Source organism: Adiantum capillus-veneris, chromosome 26 (genome assembly GCF_014529385.1).
Source record: "Adiantum capillus-veneris isolate H3 chromosome 26, ASM1452938v2, whole genome shotgun sequence".
Lineage (NCBI taxonomy): Eukaryota > Viridiplantae > Streptophyta > Polypodiopsida > Polypodiales > Pteridaceae > Adiantum > Adiantum capillus-veneris.
Genome location: NC_140956.1, coordinates 125,259,702 through 125,272,213, shown reverse-complemented (window position 1 = coordinate 125,272,213; position 12,512 = coordinate 125,259,702).

The following is a 12,512-nucleotide window of genomic DNA, read 5'->3' as shown; positions in this document are numbered from 1 at the left end:
TAAACAACAAAAATGCACCTTTGTGGTCCTCCCATGCCGTCAACACCAACACACAGCCATTCCTCACACACATACAAATATATATAAGACTTCACACAGCCGCAAGAGAGTTCTCTCGAGCTTGGTGTAGGAAAAATCTCCAACAACGGCGCCAAAAATGTATGCTTGCCATACGTGTCAATGCAACGGACTTGTCGGATGCACCACATGTGAGCCACCAAGGCTACAAACATACAACTAAGCGTGCCTAGCAAGCATCAAAGAGAGCAATGATGTGTCATTCACCGCTCTACGCTACCGTCGTGAAAGATCCTTGCGCGATGAAGAAGAAGGAGCCGCCGTCTCCAATGCTCAACCACCTCGCCGCCGCTGCTGCCGCCGCTACCGCAATGCTCGATCGCGCACACACACTCTCTCTCTCTCTCTCAAGCATACACACACACACACACACACACACACACACACACACACACACACACACACACACACACACACACGCGCGCGCACACACATACACACGTGAGCACACAATGGAGAAGGAGATGGAGTTGGAGCAAGAGCACTCTCTATAGTATGCACCCTCAAGAATGAGGAATTTAGGGTTACAATGGCTTATATAGAATTTAAGTCCTTTCACACATGGGCGTCCATACTTGGGCGACCAACCCTAACTCTAACCCTAAAAATGGTAAATATACTATCAAATAAAATAAGTGGTGCGCCTCTCATCGGCGATCACCAAGCACCCAATGTGCACATATGGGACCGACAAGCCCGGCCCACAACTCAAAATAATGCAATAATAAGATAAATGTCCATCGTGGATTAACAATCTATGTTAACTATCTTGGCAAAGAAGGCACTAATGATCAATCTACAGATTGGTGTTCGTCCCTTGGTCATATTCAAAACATGGGATAAAGTAGACTTTTGTTCATACTTTACTTGTGTGTCTTATCCCTTGTTCTGTGAACATTTTGGCAAGTTTGTAGTAGATAATCCCTTGGGAATAGAAATAGCTTACGATCATTATGATTGTCATGTGTGTTTGGGATAAGACTACGATAACTTTTAGGAATTTTGGGAGAAATTCCATTTTTTTTGTAAACAACCTCACAGAAAGAGACGTTCCCATAGAAGCTTGAGCAGTATTGTAGCCTGGCTACAGATGCCCACCACTAGACCACTCACTGTCCCGGGTGAGTGCATAAAAAGATTTGATAAATTGGTGTTAGTTTGACAAAATCACAAGCATACTAGACAGAGCCATTGGTGCCATGAGAGGCTGTTCTCTCTCTTTTCTTTTTTTTGAAAGTAGGGATGATCAATAAGGGAAATTTACACAACAATTTTGAGCCTTTGTAGATATGTTGAAGTGCTTTAGCTCTAAGAAAGCTTTCATCCTTGCCTTCAACACCTTCTTTGAACCAATCGTTAATAAGCCTAGGGTCACATGTGTACATTGCACTGGTCACACTTGTTCCTATTCACTGGACCCCATATTGGATGGTCATCCACTTACATGGGTATTTCATTATACTGGGGTCGTGGGATTTCCTTGCTGAGGTCGTGGGGGCCTTGGGGCCTGGTATATATACCTGGCCCACCCTCGTAGATATGTGACACGCGTGAGACTCAAGGGATCGACGGCGGAGAATGGATCCACCGTTGATCCCATCTGCGCTATGCAAAAAGGTTTCCCTCGGGTATTCCCCCCCTTGCACGCGTCGCGCCTTGAACCCACCACCTCTCCCGCTGGACTCACGCAGCCTAACCAATCCACCTATCGCGACACACTGCAAGCAATGCGAGTATGGCGGATAATATTCTTGCCCCCCCCTGTTGCGTTGATCCTACGGCCCAAAGCACCCCGCCCTGCCGCAAATACGTCTACGTCGTCGATCCCGTGAGTGACACCCCGTGTCACTTATAAACGAGGCTGGCCCACACCACATGTATTTACACTTGTACATTGGTATACATTGTTGATTGTATAGAGGCCTAGCCTCATTCACCCCACTCTCTCTCAGGTTCAGCGTTGGGACTTCCTCTCTCTCTCTCTCTCTCCATCTCTCCACGCCATTCTCACATGGTATCATCGCCTATCTAGGGGGCACCTCAACACAAGCGATTTCAGGGATTTTCAGCAGCGCCCATCTTCCTCCAACATTTCATCGCGAGGGATCTTCATTCAAGGAGCTGCGTTTTTTGAAGTTGCTGCGTTTTTATGTTGAAAGAGCAGCGTTTTCAGCTTCTGGACACCTTGCGTTTTTGGGCTTAACTACCAGCGTTTTTAGAGGCTCTTCTTTTGTTGAGGCCTCAGCCCACTTACGATTTGAGGAGGACCAACATTCAGCGTTTTTCCTCCTTGGTCCACTCCAGACAGGATACATTCCTACTTTGCTTACATGGTGCTTGTGTTTACTCGTTACACAGTGGAGAGGCCCCATCGTCTGTTGACATTGCAGCAGAGTTCCCTTTCCACCCCTACTACCCACCCTCATTGCCCTCATCATTGCCGGGCATTAACCTCCTCTGATTCGACAAATTCAGTTTGCTGCGTTTTCAGAGATTGCTGCGTTTTCAGCGCACACACGAAGCGAGGATTTGATCCTGTTGGTTCCCGGTACCCTCTTCTACTGCCACGAAGCATCCTTGCTTCATCTGGGCAGTTAACCCTCTCTTCCGGCGTGATTTTGGACGAGCATTGCTTGCTGTTTTTTCTCTCATTTCAGCCTCTCATGAGCTGAGATACACAGAGATTACTCAACATCTGTTTCTGCAGCGTTTCCACCTTGTTCGGGGACGTACAAGCTTGCTGTTTTTTGCTGTTCGGAAGCGATTTTCAGCACCTTAGCAGTTGCATCTTGGGTAGACAGCTTGCCTGACGCTTATCCTATAGCGTGGTTGATTACGGTACCCTCACATCGACTCGATCTATCTGTTTTTTGGGCATACGCTTCCGCACATAGATTGACGAGACATGGCTGCTCCTGCAGCATATGGATTTATGGTCTTTGCAGAGACCTCCAAGCTGGACAATTCCAACTACAGTGTTTGGAAGACTAAGGTGAAGACCCTGATCACCTACAACGGATTCTGGGACTGGCTCCAGGATAGCACTTTGGCTACAAAGCCGGTTCTTACAGCAGGATCTGTTTCACAGGCTGACATTGAATCATGGGTTGACACAGACCGACAAGTGTATACATTTCTCCTTATGAACCTCTCTGACACGGTTCTACAGGAAGTTAGAGCGGAGGAGCATGCACATAAGCTTTGGCAATGCATTACGGATTTGTTTGAGGATAAATCTGTCGCCAGGTGTCTTCGGCTAGAGCGGGAGCTTTACCTCCTACAGTTCAGCTAGTTCAACTCACTCTTGGGATTGACTCGCAAGATGCGGGAGATCTGGGACGACCTCGTAGCCTCTGGAGGCGACATGACCACACAGCAGATGGCCAAACACTTGCTCTTCAAACTCCCTCCTAGGTTTGCTTCCTACTATCAGGGGATCATTCGCTCACGCCCCGCATCCCCGCCTACCTGGGAAGAGGTTCTTCCCGAGCTCATGCAGATTGAGAGCCACTCCGAGTTTCGGGCCGGAGGAGCTGTAGGCGCTAATGGTGCACTGTTGGCAAAGGGCAAGGATAAGGGAAAGTCGGCCCAGACTTCTCAGTCGGGCGAGCCTTCTACAGACAAGAAGAAGAAGAAGAAGAAGAAGAATAAAGACATTGAGTGCCATTATTGCAAGAAGAAAGGGCACATCGAGATGGCTCGGACGATGCTTGAGCATGCTTCTTTGGCTAGGATTTTCTGGGCCGAAGCTTGTTCCACGACGGTCAACCTTCAGAACAGGTCGCCTACTTCAGCAGTAGCCTCTATGACTCCTTATCAGGCTTACCATGGGCGCAAGCCCTCTGTGGCACACCTCCGAGTGTTTGGGTGTCCGGCCTTCGTACATGTGCCGAAGGAGAAGCGAACGAAGCTGGATCCTAAGTCGAAGAAGATGATCTTCGTCGGATACAGTCCGGAGTCCAGTGGATTTCGTCTTTATGATCCAGATACCAGGGCCACTACGGTGAGTCGTGATGTTGTCTTCGACGAGCGTTTCATTGGCTCTCCAGAGGGGGCATCTACACCTGAGCCTACTTCCCTTCCTCTCCCCCTTCCCGCACCTGTCAGGCCTCCACCTAGACCTCTCCAGCAGAGCAGCAGGTTGCACCTACCTTGGATCATGCTGATTCTGATAACGACTCTTTCCAGTCTGTAGATGATGCCGAGGACCCTCCTGAGGATCACACTTCGGCAACTCCTCCTCCGGAGCGACTTGTACCCGGTTGGCTTTACTCTACAGTATCCTCTTCAGGAGTTACACAGCTACCACCGCTGCCAGAGCCTGGGCAGCCTTGACGCTCAGCACGCCTTCAGCAGCGAAGGCAGGTATACGAGGGCAACGAGTTCGTGAACTTTGCTCTCATGACGCGGATCAGTTCTGCGGCCTCAGAGCCCTCTTCAGTAAAAGAGGCCCTTGAGTCTGACTCTTGGAAGCGTGCTATGCTCATGGAGCTAGACGCAATCGAGCGGAATGGCACTTGGAAACTTGTTCCTCGGCCTAAGAAGCGGAAGATTATTGGGACCCGATGGATCTTCAAGACGAAGTTCAAAGCCGACGGTTCCATTGAGAAGCACAAGGCGAGACTTGTGGCTAAGGGCTATGCACAATGCCTTGGCGTTGACTTCGACGAGACTTTCGCTCCGACCGCTCGGATGACTACAATCAGGATGTTACTCTCATTAGCAGCCCACTTTGGCTGGCCTATCTATCAGATGGACGTCAAGAGTGCCTTCCTCAACGGTACTCTTACAGGGGAGATTTATGTTGAGCAACCGCCGGGCTTTGCTAAAGCCGGCTTCGAGGACTATGTTTGTCGACTGTACAAGGCGTTATACGGCCTGAAGCAGGCTTTCAGGGCCAGGTATCAGAGGATTGATGAGTTTTTCATTAGCCTCGGGCTCTCAGCTGTCGCTCATTGCAACTGCTTCTGGAGCAGCAGCCTTCCTGTGAGTGGGTGGAGACACAGCTGAGTCAGGCTAGACGGGAGGTCATTGAGATCGAGGAGGTGCAGCATGAGTTCTACTTTCACAGACAGGCCTCTCAGTGGACTCAGCTAGGTGATAGAGTGACAGAAGAGTTCTTTGCTATCACAGACCCTTGACACTCCAGAGCAGGAGTGCACCAACTTAAACGCCAAGATGGCTCGGTTGCGACTGAGCCTGATCAGATTCGAGCTATTGCTACAGACTTCTACAGGGAGTTGCTCTCAGCAGAGCCGCCCACGGAGGCACGAGAGGCATGCAGACGCCTTGAGGGTCCTTCCTTGGCATAGTTGTCGTGGGGAGGACGGACTATCTCTTGCTTTCTTTTTGCGATACTTGGATGTTTTGGGGCCGGGTCTTCGGAGGGGCTACCAGCACATTTTGAATACCGGGACCATGCCTCAGAGATTTTCAGAGGGCTTGATCTTTCTTATCCCCAAGGGGGAAGTGGAGGCCTATCACGATTCTCAACCCTGTTTACAAGGTCTTAGCTAAGGACTTGAGTTTGAGGATCCAGCCCTTCCTTGGGGATTTGATTCTTGCTACACAGACTGGATATGTCAAGGAGCGCAGTATCCTTGACAACATCTTCACTTTTTGGGAGGCCACAGCACTGGCTCGATTGCTGAGAAGACTTGGTTGTTCTCCTTCTTGATTTTGAGAAGGCATATGATCGGGTTGATTGGGTTTTCTTGGAGGGGACTATGCTTCGCATGGGTTTTGAGGCTAGTTGGATTCGGGGGGTTTCAACCCTCTACTATACAACACGGAGTCAGGTTTTGATGGCAGGAGGACGTGGTTCTATCTTTGAGTGACTCAATCAGTACGACAGGGCTGCCCTTTTGCACCTTTCCTCTTCCTATTCTTTGCAGAGGCCTTGAGCATGTATTTGATTGCTGAGGAGGTTGGGTTGCGGGGTATACAGCTCCCAGTTGGAAGTGAGGACTTGCTGGATTCTGAGTTTGCTGATGACAGTGGGTTATATTTGCATGGCCAGGAGGCCAATCTACAGCGGGCAGTGGCTTCAGGGGCGCTGATCAATTGGCGCAAGACAGTGGCCTTTTGGCTCAGTAGCTCCCCCACTCCAGCGTGGAGTCCTGACCCTGGCTTCAGATGGATTCCCCCTGATACTGCGGTGTTGTATCTGGGATGTCAGGTCGGCTTGGATTTGTCACCCGAGCAGCAGATTGCCCCTCTTCTTCTGAGCATGCGGAAGAAGCTACTCTATTGGAGCACGGCTCGGCTCTCTAGCTGGGCGGGTTGTGGTGGCAAATCAGGTTCTATTGGCGACTATGTGGTATATCACATCTTGCTGGATTTTTTCTAGTTCTTGTATCGGCCAGGTTCAGCGGCTGATCAGGAACTTCCTTTGGTCTGGGCGCGATGGGCAGCCCGCCCGGGCGAAGGTAGCCTCGACAATTATCACCCTTCCCTTGGCCAAGGGAGGGTTAGGCATCATAGATCCAGTGGATCATAGCAGAGCGCTGCTGGTAGGGAAGCTTATTGTACGAGGACTCCTTTCGGGATCCGAGCTATGGAAGGGCTTCTTTTTCAGAGGATTCAGACTCAAACTCCCTCAGCAGGCGGCACATGGGTCCCAGAGATCAGGTGGATTTTCACAGAGATGAGGAGGACAGGCTTGAGTAGAGGCTGGGAGGACCGTTTTGCATTGAGTATCCTGCGAGCTTGGGAGCTCCTCCGCCTAGCGGCTGATCAGGAACTTCCTTTGCTCTGGGCGCAATGGACAGCTCACCCGAGCGAAGGTAGCTTGGGTAGTTATCACCCTTTCCTTGGCCAAGGGAGGGTTAGGCATCATGGATCCAGTGGATCAAAGCAGAGCGCTGCTGGGGAAGCTTATTGTACGAGGACTTCTTCCGGGCTCCGAGCCGTGGAAGGGGCTTCTTTTTCAGAGGATTCAGGCTCGAGCTCCCCCAGCAGGCGGCACATGGGCCCCAGAGATCAGGTGGATTTTCACAGAGATGAGGAGGACAGGCTCGAGTAGAGGCTGGGAGGACCGTTTTGCATTGAGTATCCTACGAGCTTGGAAGTTCCTCCGCCCTGGCCTATCTCAGCGCCCACCCTCATGCGACGAGGAGCGGGCGAGATAACCTTTGATCTGGAGTCCCGCAATCCGCACAGAGCAGGGACATATGTTGGACACACGCCCTCGCTTGGCTTGGGGCCCCTTAGCAACTGGTCCAACACGCAGTTTTGGAGAGTGGCAGGCCTTCAGCAGTTCGCCAGAGGAGATGCAGCTTGAGCAGATGAGCCTATTTAGAGGAGGGCAGACTATGCGAGGTGATATACAAGCTACGCTCACAGAGGAGTGGTATGCACCTTTTGAGCCACTGGCACCGCGATGGATGGGAGCATTTACGTACCATGAGATCTTGATTGCAGTTAGAGCACGCACAGAGGATGGTAGATGCCTATACTTTGAGGTCCAGACTGAGGGCAGATTGTACAGGGTGGAGGAGGAGTCCCCTCTTGTTGATGATTGTATTTTCCAGCGCGTTCGGATCGTGGCTGCCACTTCGCGGAAGTGGCACATTGATCCGGACCCTATAGAGATTGACACAGATTGGCGCATCTGGGTTTATGGAGCTCGGTCCTTGGCGCGTCTCCAGTGGGACCCGGGGGAGTGGATATGGCATTATCCTTATGAGACCGATACCCCTGGCTCTTCCTTTTTTGAGTATACTGTCAGATTAGGTCGGCACATTCTGACAGCGAGGCGCTCAGCTATTCCAGCAGCTGCTGAGCATTGGCGTTTACAGGGGTTGACTCAGGAGTTCCTAGCAGGTTTTTGGGCACGCCTCTGGGCTAGTCGTCAGGCTCGCAGGATATCTACATTCCAGTGGTTAGTTGCTCACAGGGGATCTACAGTGGGTAGCTGGCTGATCTACAGTGGCTTGCCGCCGACATGCAGCGGCTGCGGCCATCAGCTAGAGACACAGCGACACTGCTTGTGGGACTGTCCTCAGGCACAGCAGATTTGGCTACGGATTCTTCGCATCATGACCTCTCTCTCACCGGAGGGGGTGTACACATGGGGAGCGGCAGCTTGGTCCACCACCTCAGGGCCCGCCATGAGCTACGAGATGGAGCCAGCTAGCCAAGCTATCCATTTCACGCGGGGCCAGCCTCGCACACGGACTGGTCGCTCCCCCTTTCTGTCGGGGACGTGTTCCTGGCCTTAATTGGCTGGGACGCGGATTCGGCGATGTTACTTTGAAAAAATTAGAGTGCTCAAAGCAAGCCTATGCTCTAATGCTCTGAATACATTAGCATGGAATAACGCGATAGGACTCTCCTATCACAAGTGAAGTGAGGGTGAGCAAAAATGTGGTTTTTGATGAGATGACAAGTTGGTATGCTGATGTAAAGGATGACATAGGGACTGATGTGAGAGAGAATGTGGTTGCCGAAAACATAGGTGTGCAGTCACACGTTTTAAGTGGACTTCAAGGGTCACCTAGTGGAAGCAATGGTGCAAAACCATGGAGTGGCAGGTTAAGAGAAAAAGTGAGCCCTGCCAGCTCATCAAATGTATCGAGGAAAGGTAAGGAGAAAGTTGATGATGCCCCTAAGCTACCAAACTTGAGTGCAGGTGATGATGATGGCGATAGTAGTGGTTTCGAACGGAGTTTGGATGAAGAGTTTGGCATACCCTCTATAAAGACTCCAGGTGCAAGAGGAGTGCAAGAAACACATAAAGCATTTGGTAGTGATCCTGGACCACGCAGATTTGAGAGAGTAAGGAATCCTGTGCAGAGATTGACGTATGACAGTTATGTGGCTCACCATTATGCATATATGGCAAAGATTACACAGGATGTAGAGCCCACATGTTTTGAAGATGCTGTCAAAGATGAGAGATGGCTGCCCTTGATGCAAATGGAACATGGGAGTTGATACCACTGCGAGAGGGAAAGAAGGCCATTGGTTGCAAATGGGTGTACAAGATTAAGCATAAAGCTGATGGCAGTGTGAGCAGGTATAAGGCACGACTTGTGGCCAAAGGATATGCACAGGCATATGGCATTGATTATGAGGAGACATTCAGCTCTGTAGCTAAGATGGCTACCGTTCGTGTGTTTATTGTAGTGGTGGCTGTAGCTTTAGGTTGGGTCTTGAAGCAAATGGATGTCAAGAATGCCTTCTTGAATGGAGACTTGGAAGAAGTCGTGTATATGGAGCAGCCACAAGGTTATGCTAATATGAGCTTACGAAAGCTTGCATGTAGGTTAAAGAAAGCATTGTATGGGCTGAAGCAAGCTCCTAGATCTTGGTATGAAAGAATAGTGACATTTCTCCTATCTTTGGGTTTCCAAATGTCCGATGCAGATCATTCGTTGTATGTACGGAATAATGAAGCGGGAATTTAAGTGATATGCATCTATGTAGATGATTTGATTGTTGGGGGTAATAATGTGATTGAAGTAGAGAATGTACAAGCTCTACTTATGCAAGAGTTTGAAATGAAGGACTTGGGAGATTTGCGGTATTTCTTGGACATTGAGATTGTTCACACAAAAGAGGGTGTATGGCTGTCACAAAGACAATATGCTTTGGACATGTTGAAAAAGTATGGTATGGTTGAATCGTGCTCTGATACCAAGTGTGATGCCCCCCAAGTCGGGGAGAGGGCGCCGAGGGACGTTTTGTGTGCCGAGGGACGTTGAGTAGCGGAGGGACGCGTAGTGTGTCAAGGGACGAGATGTTGAATACAAGGGGAAGGGGAAACGTACACAAGATTAAGAGAGAGAAAGGGGAAAGGGAAGTTCCAAAACGTACACGAGACAGAACGTGGGGTGCAACAATAGCCTTGTATTGGCTTATCAAGTGGACGACGGAACTTGGGTAAGAGGAGTGGGCACTACTCCCCTTATATGCACTCTTTTATAGGGCTGATTCAGAGTTGCAGCTCTATGGATACACAGATGCAGATTGGGTTGGTAGCATGTATGATCGCAGATCTATTAGCGGGTTTATGTTTTTCCTTGGAAGTGCTGCTATTACATGGAGCAATAAGAAGCAACCTACGGTTGTTCTTTCGAGTACAGGGGTGCTGCAGTGGCGGCATGTGAGGTAGCATGGCTACAGATGTTACTTCAAGATTTTGGGATACAAGTGCAAAGACCGGTTGTCATTTATTGTGACAACATTAGCAGCATACAGTTGGCTCGAAACCCAGTGTTTCATGCACGGGCAAAGCACATTGAGGTGCATTACCACTTCATCAGAAAGAGGGTCTTAGCAGCCGACATCGACCTTATGTACATGAGGACAGATGAGCAAATTGCAGATATCTTCACAAAGGCCCTTGGAGCAGAGAAGGTGCAACGATTTTGAGCGATGCTTGGAGTACGGGAGTTGGCGTTGAGCTTGAGGGGGAGTGTTGAGATATCAAGCTCAACATGTGCTACTTGTGGATGACTATCATCGACAATCATCATCACTGGCACACCTTGGTGGACATACATATCTTTGCCAGTGATACTACAGCTGGACTACACCTACTTGGTCTACCTACTAGAGTGATGGCACACTTATCATGCCAGCTCACTCACTAGCGGCTCACACTAGACCGCTCTTTATGTATTAGCTTTCCTTTATTAGGTTGGTTCTCTATTATGTTTGTAGACCTCTTATCTTGGTTCTTGGTGAAGAAGAAGAAGAAAGCTTCAGCCTCCATCTCTCTGTGTATGTGTGTGTGTGTTGTTGCTCAAGCTCTCTCCCATACTACAAGTTCCCCTGTTGCTTCTTGCTCACTTGCAAAGTTCCAACTTCCCCTCCACTATAGACTCTCAACAGGACTTCCATAGAACTTGATTTTTACCCAATCATTGCCCAACCATGGGTGTGTGCAAGGACCGCTGTGTGCGTCGATGGTCCGCGAGCCTGATCTCATCCTTGCAAAGCTTGGAAGCTTTCGATGCTTGCGATCTGGCTCTTCTTGAGATCCCTACGTGCTCTGACACCAGTTGAAGGGTAGCGTGTGGCTGCCTGGTGTGGTCGTGTGGGTGCATGCATGCGTGAGTGCGTATGTGTGTGCAAGCACAAGGAGAGGTGAATGTGTGAGGGGGAATTGGGCAAGAAGGAGATGCACAAAGAAGTAGTGTTAGTGGAGCAAAAAGTGAGAGAGCCAATCAACTCTCACTTTCTCTCCCTATATATTCATAAGGGGATAATTACAAGGGCTATAAGGGGGTGTTTCCATGGCCACCTGGCCTAAACCCCAACATTTAGCATAACTTTGGAGGCAACGAACACTAATGAATTCTAGAATCCCTAAGTAAGGGCTAGGACAAGAAATCTATAAACAACGTCTTATGTGACATGGAAAGTATATCAATGATAGTTTATTATATGACCAAAAGTCAAAATTTTCCAATGTCAGCCTGCTACATGTGATACTGTTTGGTTAATGGTAGCATAGTGGCATTTGAATAACAATGGACAACATGATATAGACAATAACCCTAGAGTCTTGGAAGAGAGACAACAAAATGTCCTCCGAGTCTCCTTTAACAACTCCCAATGTCACGCTTTGCATTTGGGTGATGTTGTCGCCATAGTAATTTATGATCTTCTTCATAAGCCTTTCAGAAGGCGTCTTTGGAATTATGGGCTTGGCAGTCTTCTGATACTTCTCGATCTCACGAAGAGCGACTATTTCAGGCCTTCATCTTCTCTTCTTCTGTGTGGTTGTTGGCAATGATGGTGGAATTCTTCCTTGCCAGATAGGAGGTTCATGCTTAAAGATTTTCCTATTCTCCTTTTGAGTCTACCTCTTTTCCTCTATTGGATTCTCATTTGTGGGTCTCTCCCCTCACACTGTAAGTTGGGGAGGTGTCTTGCTAGTGCTTGCCTTCCCTATGCACTCCTCTTGCCAAAATCCTCCTCCTTATTCTTCATTTTCTCCTTCTCCATACACTTTTGGTGCTCTTTGCCTTGTCTTTGATTGTTTTCTTCTTATTGCTTGGATTGTCTCTGTTTTATGCAACCTTGCAAGCGGCATCAATACAACTATCGATCTGCTCCTTGGTGAGTGTGAGATTGTTATGTTTGCGTGTATCTTTCTTTATATTTCATAGCTTGCCTCACATGCGGTGGCAAGTAGGAAATATATTCTCTCTTGGCTATAGCATAAGGCAAGGATCCCAGTGTTGATACAATCAATCTCTCTTGGAAAGTAAGCCTCCTTGCATGCCTTAGTCTCTCCTCCTACCTCTTCCTCTCCTCTTCTGGGCGACATTCCTCCTTCTATTTTACCTTGTCTCTTCTAAGCTTCTTTGTTTCTCTTTCTCCAAGTGACGCTTTCTCTCATGCCCCGTATGAAGAGACTCCTCCTATGAACTAGATTTTTGGTGTTGCATTGTTGATCTCTCTACCATGGAAAGTGGTTC